Source organism: Phasianus colchicus, chromosome 10, assembly GCF_987193195.1.
Source record: "Phasianus colchicus chromosome 10, bPhaCol1.hap1.1, whole genome shotgun sequence".
Lineage (NCBI taxonomy): Eukaryota > Metazoa > Chordata > Aves > Galliformes > Phasianidae > Phasianus > Phasianus colchicus.
In genome coordinates, this window is record NC_143445.1 from 2604193 (window position 1) to 2621529 (window position 17337).

The window sequence follows — 17337 nt, forward strand, 5'->3', positions numbered from 1 at the left end:
CTTATAACTTCTTCTATTGGCAACTAAGTGGCTGAGAAAAATAAATCTCCAATATTAGTTTCTTTCTTGCACACTTGTTCTCACTCAATGGTACTTAGGAACTATTCTATTTGTCACAGTACAGTAACCCGGCACTCTGGGAATCATAATGTATCCTCTCATAGCTGTGGTGGATAAATAGCTATAATTTTCATTAGTCCTTCTTGAGTAAGCTTTCCCATTGAAACAAGAGACAAGGCAGACAGCAAGGCACTCTGTCACTAAAACCATGGCTTCGAATCACTAACTGGTAAGATAGGATGAAGCGACAGAGATGATAATAAAGCAAATCAACATACTGCCCTGCATGCACACACTGTGCACAGCATAGGGCTTCATTTATAGCAGCTGCTGATGGTGATCTGCTGGCATATTCCACCAACTGCTCTCTGGAGGTAGGGGCTGAAAAAGCAGAGCCCCACTATGGGTTAACATGCAGACTGCTGCCCCAAGGAGACACGGCCTGTCCCATGGCTGCTGCAGGAGGAGCTGTGCCTTCACTGCAGGGCTGCTGCTGACATGGGGTGTCATAGGGCGCAGTTACACACAAGTGAAGAATCTGGTTCTCAGCTGCAGAAATGAGCAATGAACGTGGTAAATCCCTCTTGGTCAAAGGCCTGCTGCTGTTTAAAATACTACCAGAGGTGGGAAGTCTTGCGACTCTGTGGCAGGAACTACTTAGAGCATCTTTGTATGTGCAGCATGCCCCAAGGAGTCCATTTGCTACTTCCCAGTGGCAGGGAGGATGCTGTTTATTCAGCTTTAGTATGAGGTAGCACTGCTTTTAGGGCACAGGAAGACCAGAGGACCTTCATGTATCCCTTTTAGCCCACATCTACTCCATGACTCTCTGAACCAGGATCAGAGATTTACATATATGCATATCTAGAAGGGAGCATATAAACAGGAGGGGGAACAGTTATCCAAGGGTGGATAGTGATAGAATAAGGGGATGGCTTTCAACTAAGACAGGGGAGGTTTAGGTTGGATATTAGGAGGAAGTTTTTCACCCAGAGGGTGGTGAGGCACTGGAACAGGTTGCCCAAGGAGCTGTGGATGCCCCATCCCTGCAGGCATTCAAGGCCAGGCTGGATGTGGCTCTGGGCAGCCTGGTCTGCTGGTTGGTGACCTGCACATAGCAGGGGGTTGGAACGAGATGAGCATTGTGGGCCTTTTCAACCCAGGCCATTCTATGATTCTATGATACAAATATTTCCCACAGCATCCTCCACCAACCCAGAAAACATCCCCTTATGCCTACAGCACAGTGGTAACACCTAGCAGCCATCTGCTAGCCCTGATGCTGCAAGCAGCCCAAGCCTGAGAAACACAGCAAACATGAAAATAATTGTTCAGTAAAGACATCTTCTTTCCAGACACGTGTCAAAGCACAGAAAATGGATCCTTTCCCCAGCTGGAGCAGATTTCAACTCAAGCATTAGACATTTGATAGCAAGCTGTAATTGACAAATTATTATGGAATAATTTTTACCACTAAATATATCGTTATGGATTTCTCAAGTCTTGCTGTGCTTCTAAGGGCATTAATGCAATCTCTTAATATCTCAGTTATCTATAAACAGAAGCCAGAGGCCCCTGATTAAGTAATTAGTTGTCAGTAGGCAGAAATCATCAGTAAAATCTTACCTTCCTTTGGGATAAAGAAAACAGAAAATGCCAGAATAGAATTCTAGTGGAAAAAGAAAAAAAATCATAGAATCTGTTTATCATACAGCAGAGTTCACCCTGGCACTGTGCAGGGCACTTGGCCAACAGCCCTGTGCTGGGTTCCCAGGGACACAGCCCAAACCCTCTGTCCCTACAGCGGGTGACATCCAGGACATTGGTGAGGTTGTGTTTACCCAATTAACTTCCCTGTGGCTATAAGGGAAGATGTGGTCTCACCTCAAAATCTGTTAGAAATTCTCAGCAGAGAAACAGAACCCAGAAAATGCATTGATCTTTCTGATCACATTCACCAAATGGGGCATCACTGAATGTTTCCTTCTGCTAAGGAATTCACTTAGAACAAATACAGCTAACCTTTGTGGGGTTTTTTTTGTTGTTGTTTTGTTTTGTTGTTTTGTTTTTTTCCCGTTCCCTTATAAAAAGCCCAATAACCACACCTTAAGGGCAGAATTACTGTGAGAGCAATCTTGGAATTAATAGCTTAAGAGCTGGTATTGATGAGAGCAGGGCAGCAATGCAGCTGCTGTTCCATAAGCACAGCACATCGTCCCACCTCCTTGCAGGACACAGAAGATGCTCGGGATGGTGTACATTTCACCAGCTTCAAATTAGAACAGGATTGCATTGGTTTACAATCAGTTTTCTGCTTTTGAATGATTATATCCCCTTGTATGTGAAGTCAGCTCTATTTCCAACTGCTCTGCGCATGAACATCTGATCTTTTGCTGCAGCTTATTTTCACTTCTGCACTGTGAATGCAGCACATATTTGCAGCAGCAGATCTCTCCCTCCCTGCTGTGTGCTTTTCCTACCTGGCACTGCAATGGCTATGGTGGTGCTGCCTCTCAATGCTTGCACACCGTTTAGCCCCTGTATGTGTTGTGCTTTAACATGGCTGCCTCTAAGCAAACCTTAGATAAACTGCAGTAGTTTACATCCAGCATGGAAAGGATCTGTGCTTTGCCAGTGCTGTTTTGTAGCCAAAGAAAGCCTGCTTACTGTCAGCATGACATAAAGCTGGGCAGCAAACAGTTTTGTAGGTCTGATCCTATTCCTCATGCAACCTCATAGGATGGTTTGGGTTGGAAGGGACCTTTAAGGTCCCTTGCTATAGGCATGGAAACCACCCCTCACAGCCCCATCCAGCCTGGCCTGCAGTGCTCCCAGGGAGGGGGCATCCACAGCCTCACTGGGCAACCTGTGCCAGTGTCTCATCACTCTCACAGGAAAGAACTTCTTTCTAATATCTAGTCTAAATCTACCCTCTTCCAGTTTAAAGTCATCTCCCCTCATCCTGCCCTTGTAAGAATTCCCTCCCCAGCTTTCCTGTAGGCCCCCTCAGGTCTTGGAAGGCCGCTGTAAGGTCACCCCAGAGCCTTCTCTTCTCCAGGCTGAAGAGCCCCAGCTCTCTTAGTCCTCACAGGAGAGCTGCTCCAGCCCTGATCATCTTTGAGTCCCTCCTCTGGACCTGCTCCAACAGCTCCACGTCCTCCTTGTGTTGGTGGCCCAGAACTGGGTGCAGTGCTCCAGGTGGGGTCTCACGAGAGCAGAGCAGAGGGCAGAATCACATCTCTCGCCCTACTGGGCACACTTCTCTTGATGCAACCCAGGATATGGTTGGTCTTCTGGGCTGCAAGTGCACATTGCCAGCTCACGTTGAGTCTTTCATCAATCAACACTCCTAAATCCTTCTCCTAACAACTGCTCTCAAACCACTCTCTGCCCAACCTGTATCTCTGCTTGGAATTGCTCCAACCCAGGTGCAGGACCTTGTGCTTGGCCTTGTTGAACTTGATAAGGTTGGCATGGGCCCACTTCCCAGACCTGTCCTGGTCTCTCTCATCAAGGAGAAAGCAATATAACAAAAACAGACAAGTGTGCCTATCCAAACCCCAGAGATGCTGGGAGAGCTCAGGGCCAGCAGTACACTCCATGCTCAGGTAAGCCTCTGCTGCCCACCTTGATGAGGAGCCCTGGGCCATGGGAGGAGGTCAGAATGAGATAATTTACCATCCCTCACACTAGGTGAGTGCTTCACACCCTTGTAGCAGGCAAGGTGAGCTGCTGAAGAGTAACGTGGGCTCTGGAAAGACCCCCATCTACCTACAGGTCACCAATGCAGTACAGCTGGGCTGAAATAAGTGTTTGTATAAATCCCACATATATTTTCATTGCAGCTGCAGAAAAGCTTTAGAATCCGTTTCAAAGGAACTTAAAATGGCTTTGTAATTACAAAAAAGATTTGGAATGATTGAAGTCAAGTACATTTGCTGAAAATCATCCTAAAAATGTCTTGGCATTATAGAGCCTTGGATGCTTGTTTTATGCTCTTTCTCAGGAGCAGATAACATCTGCTTTTTTTTTTTTTTTTTCCCTAGACGTTTAATGTATTAATGTTTGCTATGAAGCGCAAGGAGAAGGTTAGCTTGGATGCAGTGAGGGAAGTGTCCTCATGTTCATAAAACACATTCTGAGCAGCAGTGCCCTTCGTGGCCAGACCTCTGCTGTGAGAGGCAGCAGGTGCACAGAAGCACAGCCCCAGGATTTGGAAAACAAAGCAGCAATCCCTTTGCTCTGCAGCCATTGTGCAGCAAGCCTGGTTTGGTCATTTTCCCACTCCTGCAGTGCATCTTCACTCTTCACCTATGAAGAGGCCACCTTTGGCCACTCTGAAAGTATCTGCAGTGCTCCTGTCTGAGAGGGCTGAACTGAATTCCCTCAGCCAGCGGTCAGGATGGCAAGGAAAGCCCTCACCCTGTGTCATGAAACACCTCCCTCTGGCTCAGGGCAGACAGCCAAGCATGGATCTTGGTCTCGGTGATTGTATGAGTCAGACTCTGGGGGGCACTAGGACATCATGATGAAAGATGGGAGAGAATCACCGCTGTTTCCCACACTCGTGTTTGCAGCTATTTGGATTCTGATCCTAAAATCAGGGCCAACAGTGATTAAGTTGCAGATGAGCTTCATTGTGCTTCTGTATTCCTTTTCTTCAACTTTTATAAACTCTGTAGAATCTCTACAGCTGGGAAACAGGCTTGGAGATATCAGGAGAAAATGCTTATCTTCAGCTCTTAAATCGAATGCGAAACACAATGCCACAGTGTTCTCTGACATGTTAAATACTCCAAATGCACTGCACCCTCAGCTGGACGAGCAGGAGCACGGGCACAGGCTGACTCACTGCTGGTCCTGTGGCACTGCTTTTCCATTCCCCCTGCTCTTCCTGGCATATTAATTCAACTCCTGGTGCCTAACAAACACGGAGGCTGCAGGGGAACAGGAAGGGTGCTGCTCCTTCCCATGGCTTCAGCTCAGAAGTGACTTTTTTCTGCTCAGAAGCACAAGGTGGGGTTGACGTTTTCTCATAGTCTATGTCTTCCTCTTCTCCCTAATTATCTCAGCTGACGAGGACAAACTATCCAAAGCAATTATTAATTGCAATGAGTAAATTGTTCCTAAAGAGAAGTTAAGATGATAATGACAGGAAAAGTATGCTCTGAGGCAGTGGTAGGGATGCTTCCAAGGATATCAGCTGCCTGGAACACCCACACAGCCCTCACCCTGACACAGCAGGAATAGAAGGCACTTCTACACGACCAGCAACAGTACAGTTCCCAAATCTGCATTTCAGCCTGTTACATATCTGAACTGTACAATACCATCTCCCCTTCCTCTGTCTTACATCATCAGCCACCAAGGCAAGGGTGGCAAATGCTATCAGCAGGGATATGACTTACAATATAAGCCACGAATCCTCAAACAACACCACCAAAGGTCTTATGGAATTTCCTACACACTGACTGCTTCAGATGGCAATTGCTGCTAGCAGTCTCGAGACCAAGCAAGTGTCCTCAGAATGGTTAAGTAAACCACACTTCTCCTTAAATGTACATATTTACAAAGAAAACTGAAAACCAGGAAAATCTCCTCAAATTAATCACTGCAAATAGTCAGTTACAATTCTGGGCATCTGTGCTTTAGAGAATCAAAGGCATGCAATTTATTTGTCTGACACTCCCAAAGTGTCCACCCTTTCCTTTAAACTCTCCTTTTGCTTTGTTTTATGGAGACCGTTTGACAGCTCTGCAGAAGAGTGCTAACAACAAATCACACTTCCCCACGTGCATTAAGCAGAACAGGAAAGTCTATGTGAAACCCTCGAGAGGGAATATTGTCTGGCATGTCTGATAATTGCAGTCCCTATTGTCTTGAATTTCTAGATTTGAAGCAGAAAGAGGCGGAGAAAGAAGATCTTCTTTCACATTTTCATCGGGGGACATTATCTCACTATAATTTATGCTCTAGAGCACTTCAAAGGGAGCTGATATTTTTATAGATGTCTGAACTCTCAGAACCTGTACAGTTGCCAGCTGTTAATACTCAGGAGAAATAGAATTTCAGTTCTTCAAGACCAAAAAGAAGCAAAGCCAAAACTCCAACGTACGAAGCATGCAAAGAGAATTCTAATTTGACCTTTGTCTTTAATCCAAAGTCAGAAACTGTTTGCCTGGCGGCGTGCTAATTGCAAGACTCAATTCAATCCCACCGAAGGTCTGAGGAAGCACATGTATCTGAACCAAAGGCAGACAAAAACGATGCACAGACACCAACCATAGCCAGCTCCACCATGGCCTTCGGCTTTGGAAATGAAGCAACAGCTTGTATTTCTTTTGTAACTTGCAAAGGAACAACCAGAGCGTGTGTATGTTAATGCACATCTACGGAGCCTCGATCACCAAAAAGAGTTTCAAAACACATTACTCAACTTCTGCTTTTGATATACAAGCTGTCTCTTATTGTCACTTCCGCGTGGTAGCCTCTCGAGTTATTTTGATGGGACTTGAACTAAATTGTCTCAGATGCTCTATCAGGAGCCAAATTTCACCTCCCATCACTTCCCTGGGTAGTACAGCCCACCCAGAGTCATTGTACAAACAGAAGTGGTTACTTCAGGTGTAAATTATTAGTCAGTATGGGAAAGAGTGGCAGTGCTTGGTCTACAGAGGGAATGTGACACTGTGCATTGAGGCTGTTGTTTTGGTGAGAAAGGCCTTGTCCCATGGCACATTCTCAACTACTCTGTGCTGCCCAGATGCAGACAACTTTTGCAAGACTTTGCCTCTGGACATAAGATATCTCCATTGGTGCTGTACTCTGTGAGACCAGCCTGGAGTACCAGGCTACTCAACCTATACTGGTCTTGGAGAAACCACCTCATGAAGGAGCTAACGTAAGCCAACTTCTCTACCTATAGGCCCCTACTTGGTTCATGTTGGTCTCCCTCCTCAACAGACACAAAGCATCGTATCTACCTTGAAACCTTTCAGCTCAACGCTTCTATTCTCTTACAAGTGTGTTAGGAAAAAGTCCCAAAGTCAAACAGCATCACTCTTCTGTGCATCCATGCATGATCCTGACCTCAGCACTCGGAGGCAGCTTGCAGGACCAGCAGGCAGGTCCAACACAGAGCATGGGGAGTCCCATCTGACCGACTGCTTTTTCTCCCTTGCTGCAGCTGCTGAGCAGCAGACTGGCAGCCACGGAATTACAGCTTTAATCACCATTTTGTTCACTCTCCACGGAAAAGTAATAAAAGATTCAACTCTGGGTGGGGTAGAATTATCGCAACTCGTCGTACCCACCAGTCATACATCTGGCCCTTAATTACCCTATGGTATTTATATAATCAAAAAAATATTCAACTTGTATGACTGATCGTGTTGGAGTAGTGAAACGCATTAGCAAATAAATAGCAAAACACACAAATTTGTCAACAGATGGATTACAACCCGATGTAATTAAATGCAAAATAGTTCTGCTTTTAAAGCAATTGCTCATAAATTAGCCTGTCAGCAAATGTATGCAACTAATTGCATGAAAAAAATTAGGCCACAAGACAATATTATCTGCACACAGTCTTTCCAAACAATGTAGAAATGATTGGGTACATTATTAATTGAAAAGAAGTCAAACTACATTAGTTTAATTGCTCTTTTTTTGTGCAAACCTATTAGAATAATTTATACCATATTTACTCCCTTTTACATTTGATGATAGGTATTTAAGCCTTGTTTGTAGACTAACAATAATGATTTCACCTTTTCCTTGACATAATAACTGCAGTGAGTAAGAATGCTGTGTTTGGTCGTGGCATTGGTGAACTGAGACTGCATCTCATGAGGGTTTTATTGGGATGGGGTCTGAGTCTTCAGAACTTCCATTCCTCTCCAGGTGACCAAAAAACCATGGTGGAAATCAAAGGATGCAAGGAAATCTCAGTCTGCTTGACTGCAGGAAGGAAAGACTGAAGAACTGGAAATGCATTCTAAATAATACATGTGAACACAATTATATGGGCAGCCCTGAGCAAAGTAGATCCCGAGCAGTTGTTTAAAGTCCAATGGTTTTCAGCCCATGATCTATGACTGTATGGGCTACTGATAAAGAACCCATGAAAGGCCACTCAGAAAACCAAGCTTGTGTTTGCCATGCAGTGTGAGGCACTCTGCAAAAATAGCAGAGCCCCCCAAACCCCAGGCAGCCAAAAAGCCCAAGTCTGGTGAACACTAACCCAAAGATCACACTGATCACAGGGAGCGTTCCATAAGGTCCCTGATCAGAACAGGTATGAATTGGATAAAACGTGGATCCTCTGCTAGTCTAAGTGTGGGGAACCTTGCTGGCAACAGAGGAATTGCATCAAAAGATCACGGCAGTGAGGCATCTCATGTACCTAATCAAAACATCTGCAGTTTGTGCACGGGTAACAAATTGCTGGCAGACAATTGGCAAGCTAAGAATCATCCGTGTAAATTATTCAGTGACTAATTTTGACTAATGAATTCACTTGAGAAAAAATGAAATCTATTTACATATAGTAGGCTCTTTTTTCCCCCTCTTTCTCTGCATGAATTGAAACTACCAGAATTATATGCAGAAAGGATCACCTTGGTGGCAGAGATGTGCATCCCTCCAAAAAGCTTACCATCATGCCAACTTGTCAGGTAAACTAAAAGGGAAATATTGATGGTCCAAGAGCAGCTCCTGTCCTCCCACCAAAGTATTTCACCAAAGCAGTGGGTGTGGGCACTCCAGGGAATGGAGCCCAGGGACAAGAAGAGCTTGAACCCAAAAGCATCACCATGTTCAGCACTGAGAGTGAATGTGTTTATCATCAGAATGGCCACAGTAGGAAAGATAATTGGTTCTCTTACTGACAGAGTTTCCTTTCATCTGGAGTAACTGCAAACTTATTGGATGAGAAAGGAAGAGGAAGGGAGAATGCTTTTGTTATAATGTTGGGTTCAGTCTGCACCAGTCCCCAAAATAGGGTTTGCAGCATATCCATATGTGGGTTAGAAGTTGTTTACTTTTAAACACAAAAGGATATTCAGTTGCCAGACCTGAGGGAATCACTTGATGCAATAGAGACACCAGAAAATGCAGCTCCTGCTTTGGATAAGTGGGCACCATAGGGTCCCCAAGGATATTTTAAGCTCCCACATCCACACCAGGGATTGAACAGAAGCTGTTCTTATGCTGCCTACAGAAGATTCATGGACATCTGGAAAAGTTACAAAACCACGTATAGCCCTCTAACTGATACTCTAAAGTTGTGCTAATTTGTCTCAGAGAAGAGGAGCCTTCCGATAAAATTTTGACCAACTAGGAGGAAGAAAACGGGGTTAAGATTTTCTCTTCCCTTCTACTGTTCTACTATGAAAGATATCACTTTACCACGATCTGTCAAGATAATGCTCATAAACAGGACATTAAACTCAAGAAGGCTTTGGTACGGCCAAGATTGTTGTCACTTTTCTCACATTGCATTTACTGATCAGTTTTGGAAAGAGAGAAAAATCAAAGCTACCAAATTCCTTGAATTGATAAAGGCAAAGAGAACAAAGAAACAGGCAAAAGAAGCACAGTGTAAGGGTAGCAAATCTGAGATCTCAATTTCCAGTCTTATTAACTAGCAGAATTATTATTTACAGCACTACTCTTGGCACAGGATTCACCTTCATAATCCTCATTTCATTCTGCTGGAGTAACTGCTTGCAGTTTTCTCCAAGCGAGATTTTTCTCTTGAGAAATCTGCATGATGTGGGGTTTGGGAACGTGATCAGGAATTCAATGTAGTGCCAGCTGCTCTTTCAGTCCTCTCCTACTCCCCCAGACCTGCAGGGTCAGGCAGACCAGGAGCAGTGCCCAGCACCCTTCTGTCTTCAGCACCGCAGAGGGAAGTGTAAGGCATAGGGACCATCTCTGAGAAGGAAGCTCCCAGAAATGCTCTGTCCTTGCCACTGAAGATACTGCTAAGAATGGGAAAAAGTAAGAAAAATGCACTGAAGTGCACTGGAGAGAAGCTTCGGTGAGCACTTAGTAGAAAAAATGTGTAAGAAGTCTTCTGCATGCGGCATATTCTGTTGTGGAGCATCCAAGTTTTCTGACATCCCAACAGAGGCACTGGGGCTCTTTCCAGAAGCTCCCAACCCTACATGGATGCTCTTGAGAACAGGAGACCCCTAACTGAGCCTGAACCTTAGGAAAGCCTTGACAGGGAGTTTTCCCAAAACAGAAAGAGGATTTTTTCCTTCTCACCTTAGATCCGACCACGTGGTCAGAAATGAGCATGGAGTCACTTCCCATGGTCAGCTTCATACCAAGCATCTCCAGTGCCTGGTGAGCAGGAAAGGCAAGCAGCAAGCAGCCAGCTCCATGAGCCTCAGGAAAACCCAGCACGGAATGGGAGGAGGAAAATTCCATGAGATGTGAGTTACCTGCTGAGGTGAGGGAGGCCCTAAAAACCAACCAACCAACAGCTGACCTAAATCCAAAAGGAGCCAGGAGACACACTGTGAGCATTTACATGCCTGGGCCAAATAATGAGCTCTGGTTAAGCACTATGGCTGGCTGAGGGAAGGAGCCCCTGAAATGCCAAAGGCAATGTTGTGGGAGTTCAGCTGGTGAAATTCCATGGAGAGTGAGAGGTGTAGCAGAAGGATGCCACGCTTCAGGTTGGAGTATGAATCAGCTGTAGCTTAGACACTGAAGCTTAGAGAAAAGATGGACAGAGGTGATGCTCAAATGACAGACCTGAGAGTCAGGGAGGGCACTGGAAGTTCCCATCTTGAGTGCCAAAAAAGAAACGGGAAAGTGCTCTCATTATTCTTAGTATGATGCTTCCTTTCTGTGCCTTAAGGCAAGTAATCTGGATGCACACACTCAAAAAAAAAAAAAAAAAAAAAGAATAAAAAAAAAATCTAGAGTTGCCAAGGTGGGTGGATAAACCTGTCATTATTAAAATGAATCCATTAACTAAGATGCTTTATAAACTCCGGATGATCTCTCTCCTATTATCCCGTAAGGAGATTAAATTTTTTCATTGTTGCTTTTATGCAATTTCTTTGGAAAGGGAAATAGCTCAAGGTTAAATTTAAAAGCCTTTTCCATCCAATAAAGAAGCCATATTAATTTTCCTTCATCTTAGAAAAAGCATATGGCCTTATGAGCTATAAAAGCTGCAAGTGTGCTTCTTTCCAGTGTCTGTGATGAGGTTTAATAATGGAACAATGTCTTGCCAGCCATCAGCCTTCTTGCACCTCTCTGCTAGGGAGCGAGACTGCCATGATGCTTCCAATTGGGTAAATCCCATCTATACAGAATAATAGTCTACAAAATGCATTTAAAAACCTGGAAACAAACAGTTCAGGCCTCTCCTGCAAATTAGGGGCTCAGGAACTCCGACCTTCCCTTTAATTTATTGCCTCTAAGAAAGGAAAAGAGCAACTTTTCAATCTCACCACAGTGAGAATATGTGGTTTGTGCCTCCATAGTACAACATAGCCATGGCAGCAGGTTAAATTTTGGGCTCTTGTGCTCAAGCCCCACACTGGGTTTTAGCATACATATGCACACAGCTGCATACTTACACATACAACTTCCAACCTAATGGTACAGCTGAACTAGAAATCTTGACAAGTTCCTCCAAGTCAGCGAGCTGCTGTGGCTCAGCCTTGATCTGGGCCACCTAACCTGGCTCTTACCAATCCCCAAAAGCCTCCTCGAGAAGATTTCTGTATTGCATCGATGGAACTTAGATCTGTATGCCCAGCAGTCCTCAGCATTGGTGAGCTCAGCAGTTGAGGGGCTATCTTGATGCTGAACTCCACCAGCACATTTCAGGAGGACCTGGGACATGCATGGAATGCTCCAAGGGAAGACACAGCCTCCATGGCCATTTGTGTAGCTCTGAGGCAGGCTCACCCCACTGAGCTGCTCCAGCCCTGCTGCACATGCCTGAAGAGTTAGCTCCAAAGTGCTCCTGGTAGCTATAAAGTGTGCGAACAGAAGGGGAGAGCACATCCTCTGTGTGCAGTGCATTAATGGCCCATGGTGTCACCAGGGACAAATCACTCCCACTGCTTTCAGTGGGATGATTAGAGTTTATGTTGGAATGCAAGTTTCCATTAACAACCAAGGTAAGTGAACATCAGGAAATTATACGAAGCATCGGTTTTATGAGCTGAAAGATTTGTTACTTCTACCCACACAATTGAAGACATTATTTTAAGAAAGCATTTAAATCCTTCTTAAACCTTATTCTTGACGCATCAAAAGAAAAGAATCGAACCAGAACCTCTCCACCCTCAATTCTAAAATGAACTCAACTCCCCAAGGTGCTTTTACAGGTTTTTGATGGATAGCTTAACTCCTAGTTGTCTGTTCAAAGCCTCTGCTGTTGCTTAAAGCTCACTCTCAACACAGACAGGTGTTCATTGCCTGGGACAAAGCCTACACCCAGGAGCCCCAAGCCACTCTTGATGATATTTGAAAAGTCATGGCAGGCAGGTGAAATCCCTGATTTCTGGAAAAAAAGCCATGTTGCACCCACTTTTAAGAAGGATAGAAAGGATGACCCAGGGAACTGCTGACCTGTCAGCCTTACCTCTGTGCCAGGGAAGATGATGGGGCAGGTCCTCCTGGAAGCTATGCTAAGGCACGTGGAGAAGAGGGAGGTGATACAGTATAACCAGCATGGCTTCACCAAGGGCAGGTCCTGCCTGACCAACCTTGTGACGTTCTGTGATGGCATAAGTGCATCACAGAAATTATTCAAATGATGGAACACATCCCCTGCAAGGACAGGATGAGAGAGCTGGGGTGGTTTAGCCTGGAGACCTGATAGCAGCCTTTCAGTATCTAAAGGGAAGTAAAGGAAAGAAGGGGACAGACTCTTTAGCAGGGTCTGTTGTGGTAGGACAAGGGGAACTGGTTTGAGACCAAAAAAGGGGAGATTTAGATTGGATGTAAGGAGGAACTTTTTACAATAAGGTTATCCAGACAGGTGGTGGCACCCCATCATTAGAGACACCCAAAGTCAGTCTGAGCACTGAAGGAGCTGTGGGTGTCCCTGTGCATTGCAGGGGGGTTCAGTGAGATGGCCTTTAACAGTCCCAACTCAAACGATTCTCTATTTGCATGGAACACTGGCATGCTTCTGATTCCATGTGTGCTCCCTTCACCCCCTCTGTTACAACTACTTATGTTTCTGGAGCCCACAGTTTCAAAACAGAAAACAAGCAAAATTACAGCATGTCTGAGGGAAGAAAGGAACTTTGCCAATCTAGAAAAAAAACCTTAATCTGCAGCACAGTCAACAGACTCCTTCATCTTAGTAAAGTTTCAGTACATCCTTAAATATCCCAGGGCTTTTTCAATGCTGATCTTTTAAGATACTGTTCTGCAGTTTCTTCTGGTGAGTCCAAAGGAAGCGGATGAAGCTGGCCCAGCAACCTGCCTGAGCACACTGAGCTACAAAAACAGGAGTTTGGTGCCTGCCTGCCACAAGTAAAATTAAGTCTTCAATCTTCTTTTGCAATTTGAAACTGAAAACCCAAATCAATAAACCTCTCAGTCCTCCTTGAGATACAACCTCAGAGCACAGGCCAAAAACTCTGTGTTTTTTATTTATTTTCCCCTTCTTCCCTGTAGCAATGCTTCTAAAAATTCAATCTAGCAGTTCAAGCTTAATTGCTCACTTTGAGACAACTCCAAACTTGGAGCCTCGTCTGACTGAAGGGTTTGAAGGAACTCTGATGTTTTTGTAGCATCAGTGCTCAGAAGAGAATTTTTAAAAAATTATCCAGACTCTGTCTCTTCATATGCAAACAACTGGACGTTAATAAATTAGCAGCAAAATTTAAGACATTCATGTAGTTTAGAAAATAATGAGGCCTATATAATCTATTTCTCTATAACTCTTTAGACTTGAAGGATTCATATATAAAATCAACCTTAATTGTCCAGAACCAGCCATCAATTGGCTTTGGGAATACATCATTCCAATTGATTGCAACTACAGACACACAGCAGGTGACAAATATCCCTGCCAAGACTATTGGTTCTGCTCCCAAACCCTGTCTCCCTTTCTAACTACAGGCCTAATTTCTGCCATTGCCTGGTGCACCATTCAGGCTCAGTCCTTCCCAGTGGAAACCACTGCCAGAGCCACAAAGGACACAGGTGACCAAGTCTCAACTGTTGGCATCTGTTCAAGCCAAAGCTTCCCTCTTTGAAAAATGCTATTGGGCTGCAGCCAACTCCTGCACTAACAACATCTCTATCTCCTAGACGTCGGCCCTGCAGACAGCTCTCTGGTGATGCTGCAAAGCAATTAAGAGTATCCTGTAGAGTCTGGGCTAATTCTATTTCTTGGAATGTTCAGACCGCTGTACTGTGATGGGGTGGAAGTTCAGCTCTATCACTAGCTGTGTATGAAAGACAACTCTGACCTATTTTACCCCCCACTCTGTTTCGTAATGAGGACATAAAGAATTCATTCCAGGGAAAGATGCAAGGCTAGAAGTCTTCCTGCAGAAGGAGATAATTCAGTTCCCAGAGGAGTACATCCATTACCCAACATTTTCTACAACTGGCTTGCTCAATTCCTCCCTTGTTTCTGTGATATCAGGGAAACCAATGCCTATAGAGCCTGAAGTCTGAAGTTAGGACTGGGGATTCCTCTGTGACAGCAGGAGTCCTTAAGACAGATCATGTAATACTAATCACAAGGCTTCTATCTTTTGAGTATTTATCCCAAAGTGTTTTGGCAAGCAGAGAGAGGTCTTAAATATATTCTGAAAGTCAGGCATATGCTTCAGTGCACAACAAACAGAGTTATTTAAGTTTGAAATAAGGCATTTTGCAAAATTTCTGATCCAGAAAATGAACGTGAAGGCTTTGTGTACAAATGCTGCACAGCTCAGAGAATCACACCTGATTGTGGCTCTGACACTTCCCAGTGCTCCTCTGCACATCTCATTTGTTTCCTTTGCCATCATTCACACACTGGCTTTCCCCCTCACAAAATCATGTGCAGAGGTTTTTGTTTTCATCACCCCTCATCCTTGTCTAAACAGGGCTCTCACCAGATGAATGAAAGAATTCAGGCACAGTTTTATGATATGGTTGAAGATTGGGCATTCCAACATCTACGAGAGATCTCAATCAGAAAACACAACATAATTATTTATACCCTGTTGCATCAACACCTTGTAGAAAGCTACTTCTCAATATTAAAAATCACTTGATTTTTTCCCTTTCCTCTCACTTTTGCAAAGACCTTTGGTACTTAAGTACCATTTCCTAGGAACACACACCATCCCACAGAGCTCTGCCATGCTGAGACTAACTATACCAGCTGGCCTAGGAAAGTGATCAGGTGGATGTATTAGCATTCCTGATGAAAATTGTTTGTTTGTTTTCCACTCTGTTCTCTTCAGATTTGTGTTTTTGTTTATTTTTTTCTTTCAATTTTTTTTTTTTTTTTTCCTAGTCTGATCAGAGGCTTTGCTGAAACGAGCACAAGCAATAGTATTTAAGATTGCAGACATGGTTAATGCCAGTATTGGCTTCTGCTTAACTTCTTTTCGTTTTTAACAGCCCTTGCCCTGCAGGTATAAAAAGGGAATTAGAGCCATAAGGCACAGCTTCAGATTTGTTCTCTTAATTAGTTCCTGCCATGGTGGATTAATTCCATCTGCAATGTGTTGCCATCTCTGCAGAAGTTTATCGTAGTGGAATGGGGGATTAATGAGGAGAGTGGATGCCGAGACACCCCAGCTGTCTGTAAGCCGGCCGTAATGGGATCAGCACAGATGGTACCGATGCTTTCCTTAAGTATCACTGAAGGTGAGCAGTTTTTTCCTATAAACCTGACACATGCAGTTACTCATCTGCTGCAAAGAATAAAATGACAGAGCTGCAGCTCTTGACTCAAAAAGAGCAGGTGGAGGGGGTGGTTGTCTCAAGAGTCTCTCTCCCTTTCTTGAAGACATAGTGGGTTATTAGCTATAGCGTTTGAAGCTAATTTTCTTCTCTTCTGTCTGCTACAACTAAATGCAAATGCGTGTATGGACTGGAGGATTTCCTTTAAAGCTGTGGATACTGTTGTTGGGCACCCTGCAATCCATCAGTGAACTCTGCACTGAGATCCTATCCCTAATTGCACAGGCTGTTGGGGTAGGGTACTTCTTTCCCTTTATATACTTAAAAACTGAAGGAGTTCTAGTCAAGCCAGGAAGCATCATAGAATTGTAGGGGTTGGAAGGGACCTCCAGAGATCATCGAGTCCAACCCCCAGAGGAGTAAAATTGGTGAGAGGACAACTGAGCCCCTTCCTGTTTTAGTTTTAAGTTACAATTTTTAAACTATTTAAAAATAATACAAAAATATATTTATTTGCCTTTTGATGGTCTGTTCCCATAGGAATAAAACGACAACAGCCCCATAAAGTAATATCTGAACATACTTCTGTCTCTCAGTACCTGCCTGGTGCATGATGGGGACTCCAGAGATAGGGGTTCAGTGACTGATACCATTATAGATTCACTGTACGACCCCAGGAAACTCAATTCATCCCATGGCCTTACCTATAATTGGAGATAATAGGGCTTCCAGGACCTGTTTCATCTATTTTAGACAGCCAGCTACTTGGGGCAGGTGCTGCCTTTCTCCATGCTCATTTAGTGCCTCACATAATAGAGTTCCAATCTCTGTTGATGCCTCTGTGCATTATTAAAATACAAAGGATGTCAAACAGAAAGAGACATTTAAGTGCTCAAGTGCCGTGGGAACAATACCGGCACGCAGGCGTTTTTCTTCATCCTTACAAACCTGCTGCTAAATACAAAGAGCTGTCTGTAGCTGTTCTGCTACCCCTACATAAAGCAGAGGCACATCAGACAGAGTTGCGTTGCTGGGTAATGCGTGCTGGGTGCCATCCAGAAGAGCTGTCATGAAGTGACACGAGTACGTCTGACTCCGAGACACTGAAGGACAGCAGCGATTTGAAGCATCGCTGTTCTCCTGTGCGGCATGCAGGAGGTTTTCGGATGCACAATGAAGTTATTCTGCTCCTATGGATTTATTGTTTCTTACCCCCCGCCAATGCCTCATTCCAGCTTCAGGATCCATAACGCTATGTAAAAATCTCTCCCGTATTATGACAATTGAAAGGAGGGAGGGAGGAATCCAGGGATGCTGAAACACTTCAAAAGAAATCTGGAAGTCTTATTGCTGCCCTGGCTTTATGAGATAGAGCTG

At 44.3% G+C, this 17337-nt stretch overlaps 1 long non-coding RNA gene across 1 annotated transcript in view; it reads right to left on the reverse strand.

The window, feature by feature from the left end:
• LOC149916517 (uncharacterized) overlaps positions 1-12828 on the reverse strand; it is a 67126-nt gene extending 54298 nt beyond the window's left edge. Inside the window, exon 1 of the long non-coding RNA XR_016469528.1 lies at positions 12680-12828. This is a non-coding gene — a long non-coding RNA (uncharacterized LOC149916517). The remainder of the gene's footprint in view (positions 1-12679) is intronic.
• Positions 12829-17337: the final 4509 nt, after the last annotated feature.